Raw genomic sequence first — 7,637 nt, 5'->3', positions numbered from 1 at the left:
TAGCCACCAGGGGTCACTACTAACCAAAAGCAGTCATTCTACTTGTAAATTGTGCCAATCGAGTGGAACAGCAGCCTAGGATTCACCACTGCTTCATCTCATTTTCCAAGAGAATGCAGATGTAAAGTGTTTTTGATGGTACGCCTGTGCATATTGAAATATTCAGAGGATATTATGAATTTCAGTTAACACATCAGTAAGCATTTTGTCCATCGGTGAATTCAACCTTTTTTCTCAATCGGTATAGGCAAGGATAATGACAGATATATTTTACAATGTTAAAAAGTACATCATTTTATTTAATTGTGTGAATAAAAGGAACCGCCTCCCCGTCGGGGAATTGACCCCCGTTCTCCCACGTGACAGGAGGGGATACTGACCACTATACTAACGAGGACTTATTGGCATCAGTTAAACAGTGCTCACCTCCTTGGGGTTAAGGCATACCATCGATCAATTCACAGTATTGTAATAGGCAGATTTGCTGCTTTTGGTTAGGACAAGTAATCTTTTTTCCTAAATATTACAATACAGAAATTCCTAGCCAAAAACAATCAGTTTTATCAAGAAATTATTTCATTGAAATAAATATCTATCGATCTGTCTATCTGGCTATCTTTCTAACTATCAATATATATATTTATATATATATATATATCTATATAATCAGCTCACTTTACCATTTGCAGCTTATAACTATTAGCCACCAGGGGTCACTACTAACCAAAAGCAGTCATTCTACTTGTAAATTGTGCCAATCGAGTGGAACAGCAGCCTAGGATTCACCACTGCTTCATCTCATTTTCCAAGAGAATGCAGATGTAAAGTGTTTTTGATGGTACGCCTGTGCATATTGAAATATTCAGAGCATATTATGAATTTCAGTTAACACATCAGTAAGCATTTTGTCCATCGGTGAATTCAACCTTTTTTCTCAATCGGAATAGGCAAGGATAATGACAGATATATTTTACAATGTTAAAAAGTACATCATTTTATTTAATTGTGTGAATAAAAGGAATCGCCTCCCCGTCGGGGAATTGAACCGCGGTCTCCCGCGTGACAGGCGGGGATACTAACCACTATACTAACGAGGACTTATTGGCAATAGTTAAACAGTGCTCACCTCCTTGGGGTTAAGGCATACCATCGATCAATTCACAGTATTGTAATAGGCAGATTTGCTGCTTTTGGTTAGGACAAGTAATCTTTTTTCCTAAATATTACAATACAGAAATTCCTAGCCAAAAACAATCAGTTTTATCAAGAAATGATTTCATTGAAATAAATATCTATCTATCGATCTGTCTATCTGGCTATCTTTCTAACTATCAATATATATATTTATATATATATATATATATATATATAATCAGCTCACTTTACCATTTGCAGCTTTTAACTATTAGCCACCAGGGGTCACTACTAACCAAAAGCAGTCATTCTACTTGTAAATTGTGCCAATCGAGTGGAACAGCAGCCTAGGATTCACCACTGCTTCATCTCATTTTCCAAGAGAATGCAGATGTAAAGTGTTTTTGATGGTACGCCTGTGCATATTGAAATATTCAGAGCATATTCTGAATTTCAGTTAACACATCAGTAAGCATTTTGGCCATCACTGAATTCAACCTTTTTTCTCAATCGGAATAGGCATGGATAATGACAGATATATTTTACAATGTTAGAAAGTACATCATTTTATTTAATTGTGTGAATAAAAGGAATCGCCTCCCCGTCGGGGAATTGAACCCTGGTCTCCCGCGTGACAGGAGGGGATACTGACCACTATACTAACAAGGACTTATTGGCATCAGTTAAACAGTGCTCACCTCCTTGGGGTTAAGGCATACCCTCGATCAATTCACAGTATTGTAATAGGCAGATTTGCTGCTTTTCGTTAGGACAAGAAATCTTTTTTCCTAAATATTACAATACAGAAATTCCTAGCCAAAAACAATCAGTTTTATCAAGAAATTATTTCATTGAAATAAATATCTATCTATCGATGTGTCTATCTAGCTATCTTTCTAACTATCAATATATATATTTATATATATATATATCTATATAATCAGCTCACTTTACCATTTGCAGCTTATAACTATTAGCCACCAGGGGTCACTACTAACTAAAAGCAGTCATTCTACTTGTAAATTGTGCCAATCGAGTGGAACAGCAGCCTAGGATTCACCACTGCTTCATCTCATTTTCCAAGAGAATGCAGATGTAAAGTGTTTTTGATGGTACGCCTGTGCATATTGAAATATTCAGAGCATATTATGAATTTCAGTTAACACATCAGTAAGCATTTTGTTCATCAGTAAATTCAACCTTTTTTCTCAATCGGAATAGGCAAGGATGATGACAGATATATTTTACAATGTTAGAAAGTTCATCATTTTATTTAATTGTGTGAATAAAAGGAATCGCCTCCCCATCTGGGAATTGAACCCCGGTCTCCCGCGTGACAGGAGGGGATAGTGACCACTATACTAACGAGGACTTATTGGCATCAGTTAAACAGTGCTCACCTCCTTGGGGTTAAGGCATACCCTCGATCAATTCACAGTATTGTAATAGGCAGATGTGCTGCTTTTGGTTAGGACAAGTCATCTTTTTTCCTAAATATTTCAATACAGAAATTCCTAGCCAAAAACAATCAGTATTATCAAGAAATTATTTCATTGAAATAAATATCTATCTATCGATCTGTCTATCTAGCTATCTTTCTAACTATCAATATATATATTTATATATATATATATATATCTATATAATCAGCTCACTTTACCATTTGCAGCTTATAACTATTAGCCACCAGGGGTCACTACTAACCAAAAGCAGTCATTCTACTTGTAAATTGTGCCAATCGAGTGGAACAGCAGCCTAGGATTCACCACTGCTTCATCTCATTTTCCAAGAGAATGCAGATGTAAAGTGTTTTTGATGGTACGCCTGTGCATATTGAAATATTCAGAGCATATTATGAATTTCAGTTAACACATCAGTAAGCATTTTGTCCATCGGTGAATTCAACCTTTTTTCTCAATCGGAATAGGCAAGGATAATGACAGATATATTTTACAATGTTAAAAAGTACATCATTTTATTTAATTGTGTGAATAAAAGGAACCGCCTCCCCGTCGGGGAATTGACCCCCGTTCTCCCACGTGACAGGAGGGGATACTGACCACTATACTAACGAGGACTTATTGGCATCAGTTAAACAGTGCTCACCTCCTTGGGGTTAAGGCATACCATCGATCAATTCACAGTATTGTAATAGGCAGATTTGCTGCTTTTGGTTAGGACAAGTAATCTTTTTTCCTAAATATTACAATACAGAAATTCCTAGCCAAAAACAATCAGTTTTATCAAGAAATTATTTCATTGAAATAAATATCTATCTATCGATCTGTCTATCTAGCTATCTTTCTAACTATCAATATATATATTTATATATATATATATCTATATAATCAGCTCACTTTACCATTTGCAGCTTATAACTATTAGCCACCAGGGGTCACTACTAACCAAAAGCAGTCATTCTACTTGTAAATTGTGCCAATCGAGTGGAACAGCAGCCTAGGATTCACCACTGCTTCATCTCATTTTCCAAGAGAATGCAGATGTAAAGTGTTTTTGATGGTACGCCTGTGCATATTGAAATATTCAGAGCATATTATGAATTTCAGTTAACACATCAGTAAGCATTTTGTCCATCGGTGAATTCAACCTTTTTTCTCAATCGGAATAGGCAAGGATAATGACAGATATATTTTACAATGTTAAAAAGTACATCATTTTATTTAATTGTGTGAATAAAAGGAATCGCCTCCCCGTCGGGGAATTGAACCGCGGTCTCCCGCGTGACAGGCGGGGATACTAACCACTATACTAACGAGGACTTATTGGCAATAGTTAAACAGTGCTCACCTCCTTGGGGTTAAGGCATACCATCGATCAATTCACAGTATTGTAATAGGCAGATTTGCTGCTTTTGGTTAGGACAAGTAATCTTTTTTCCTAAATATTACAATACAGAAATTCCTAGCCAAAAACAATCAGTTTTATCAAGAAATGATTTCATTGAAATAAATATCTATCTATCGATCTGTCTATCTGGCTATCTTTCTAACTATCAATATATATATTTATATATATATATATATATATATATCTATATAATCAGCTCACTTTACCATTTGCAGCTTATAACTATTAGCCACCAGGGGTCACTACTAACCAAAAGCAGTCATTCTACTTGTAAATTGTGCCAATCGAGTGGAACAGCAGCCTAGGATTCACCACTGCTTCATCTCATTTTCCAAGAGAATGCAGATGTAAAGTGTTTTTGATGGTACGCCTGTGCATATTGAAATATTCAGAGCATATTCTGAATTTCAGTTAACACATCAGTAAGCATTTTGGCCATCACTGAATTCAACCTTTTTTCTCAATCGGAATAGGCATGGATAATGACAGATATATTTTACAATGTTAGAAAGTACATCATTTTATTTAATTGTGTGAATAAAAGGAATCGCCTCCCCGTCGGGGAATTGAACCCTGGTCTCCCGCGTGACAGGAGGGGATACTGACCACTATACTAACAAGGACTTATTGGCATCAGTTAAACAGTGCTCACCTCCTTGGGGTTAAGGCATACCCTCGATCAATTCACAGTATTGTAATAGGCAGATTTGCTGCTTTTCGTTAGGACAAGAAATCTTTTTTCCTAAATATTACAATACAGAAATTCCTAGCCAAAAACAATCAGTTTTATCAAGAAATTATTTCATTGAAATAAATATCTATCTATCGATCTGTCTATCTGGCTATCTTTCTAACTATCAATATATATATTTATATATATATATATATCTATATAATCAGCTCACTTTACCATTTGCAGCTTATAACTATTAGCCACCAGGGGTCACTACTAACCAAAAGCAGTCATTCTACTTGTAAATTGTGCTAATCGAGTGGAACAGCAGCCTAGGATTCACCACTGCTTCATCTCATTTTCCAAGAGAATGCAGATGTAAAGTGTTTTTGATGGTACGCCTGTGCATATTGAAATATTCAGAGCATATTATGAATTTCAGTTAACACATCAGTAAGCATTTTGTTCATCAGTGAATTCAACCTTTTTTCTCAATCGGAATAGGCAAGGATAATGACAGATATATTTTACAATGTTAGAAAGTTCATCATTTTATTTAATTGTGTGAATAAAAGGAATCACCTCCCCGTCTGGGAATTGAACCCCGGTCTCCCGCGTGACAGGCGGGGATACTGATCACTATACTAACGAGGACTTATTGGCATCAGTTAAACAGTGCTCACCTCCTTGGGGTTAAGGCATACCCTCGATCAATTCACAGTATTGTAATAGGCAGATGTGCTGCTTTTGGTTAGGACAAGTCATCTTTTTTCCTAAATATTTCAATACAGAAATTCCTAGCCAAAAACAATCAGTATTATCAAGAAATTATTTCATTGAAATAAATATCTATCTATCGATCTGTCTATCTAGCTATCTTTCTAACTATCAATATATATATTTATATATATATATATCTATATAATCAGCTCACTTTACCATTTGCAGCTTATAACTATTAGCCACCAGGGGTCACTACTAACCAAAAGCAGTCATTCTACTTGTAAATTGTGCCAATCGAGTGGAACAGCAGCCTAGGATTCACCACTGCTTCATCTCATTTTCCAAGAGAATGCAGATGTAAAGTGTTTTTGATGGTACGCCTGTGCATATTGAAATATTCAGAGCATATTCTGAATTTCAGTTAACACATCAGTAAGCATTTTGGCCATCAGTGAATTCAACCTTTTTTCTCAATCGGAATAGGCAAGGATAATGACAGATATATTTTACAATGTTAGAAAGTACATCATTTTATTTAATTTTGTGAATAAAAGGAATCGCCTCCCTGTCGGGGAATTGAACCACGGTCTCCCGCCTGACAGGCGGGGATACTGACCACTATACTAACGAGGACTTATTGACATCAGTTAAACAGTGCTCACCTCCTTGGGGTTAAGGCATACCCTCGATCAATTCACAGTATTGTAATAGGCAGATGTGCTGCTTTTGGTTAGGACAAGTCATCTTTTTTCCTAAATATTACAATACAGAAATTCCTAGCCAAAAACAATCAGTTTTATCAAGAAATTATTTCATTGAAATAAATATCTATCTATCGATCTGTCTATCTAGCTATCTTTCTAACTATCAATATATATATTTATATATATATATATATCTATATAATCAGCTCACTTTACCATTTGCAGCTTATAACTATTAGCCACCAGGGGTCACTACTAACCAAAAGCAGTCATTCTACTTGTAAATTGTGCCAATCGAGTGGAACAGCAGCCTAGGATTCACCACTGCTTCATCTCATTTTCCAAGAGAATGCAGGTGTGAAGTGTTTTTGATGGTACGCCTGTGCATATTGAAATATTCAGAGCATATTATGAATTTCAGTTAACACATCAGTAAGCATTTTGTCCATCGGTGAATTCAACCTTTTTTCTCAATCGGAATAGGCAAGGATAATGACAGATATATTTTACAATGTTAGAAAGTACATCATTTTATTTAATTGTGTGAATAAAAGGAATCGCCTCCCCGTCGGGGAATTGAACCCTGGTCTCCCGCGTGACAGGAGGGGATACTGACCAATATACTAACGAGGACTTATTGGCATCAGTTAAACAGTGCTCACCTCCTTGGGGTTAAGGCATACCCTCGATCAATTCACAGTATTGTAATAGGCAGATTTGCTGCTTTTCGTTAGGACAAGAAATCTTTTTCCTAAATATTACAATACAGAAATTCCTAGCCAAAAACAATCAGTTTTATCAAGAAATGATTTCATTGAAATAAATATCTATCTATCGATCTGTCTATCTGGCTATCTTTCTAACTATCAATATATATATTTATATATATCTATATAATCAGCTCACTTTACCATTTGCAGCTTATAACTATTAGCCACCAGGGGTCACTACTAACCAAAAGCAGTCATTCTACTTGTAAATTGTGCCAATCGAGTGGAACAGCAGCCTAGGATTCACCACTGCTTCATCTCATTTTCCAAGAGAATGCAGATGTAAAGTGTTTTTGATGGTACGCCTGTGCATATTGAAATATTCAGAGCATATTATGAATTTCAGTTAACACATCAGTAAGCATTTTGTCCATCGGTGAATTCAACCTTTTTTCTCAATCGGAATAGGCAAGGATAATGACAGATATATTTTACAATGTTAAAAAGTACATCATTTTATTTAATTGTGTGAATAAAAGGAACCGCCTCCCCGTCGGGGAATTGAACCCCGGTCTCCCACGTGACAGGTGGGGATACTGACCACTATACTAACGAGGACTTATTGGCATCAGTTAAACAGTGCTCACCTCCTTGGGGTTAAGGCATACCCTCGATCAATTCACAGTATTGTAATAGGCAGATTTGCTGCTTTTCGTTAGGACAAGAAACCTTTTTTCCTAAATATTACAATACAGAAATTCCTAGCCAAAAACAATCAGTTTTATCAAGAAATTATTTCATTGAAATAAATATCTATCTATCGAT

The 7,637-nt window shown here is 35.8% G+C and overlaps 1 non-coding gene across 1 annotated transcript; it reads right to left on the bottom strand.

The window, feature by feature from the left end:
* Positions 1–7,358: 7,358 nt before the first annotated feature.
* Positions 7,359–7,430, bottom strand: TRNAD-GUC (transfer RNA aspartic acid (anticodon GUC)). Its single transcript has one exon. It is a non-coding gene; the product is annotated as a tRNA-Asp (tRNA).
* Between the last annotated feature and the right edge of the window lie 207 nt (positions 7,431–7,637).

Source organism: Lissotriton helveticus, chromosome 1_2 (genome assembly GCF_964261635.1).
Source record: "Lissotriton helveticus chromosome 1_2, aLisHel1.1, whole genome shotgun sequence".
Taxonomy (NCBI): domain Eukaryota; kingdom Metazoa; phylum Chordata; class Amphibia; order Caudata; family Salamandridae; genus Lissotriton; species Lissotriton helveticus.
The sequence above is the reverse complement of the archived record's forward strand: the minus strand, read 5'-3'. Positions and strand labels throughout refer to the sequence as shown.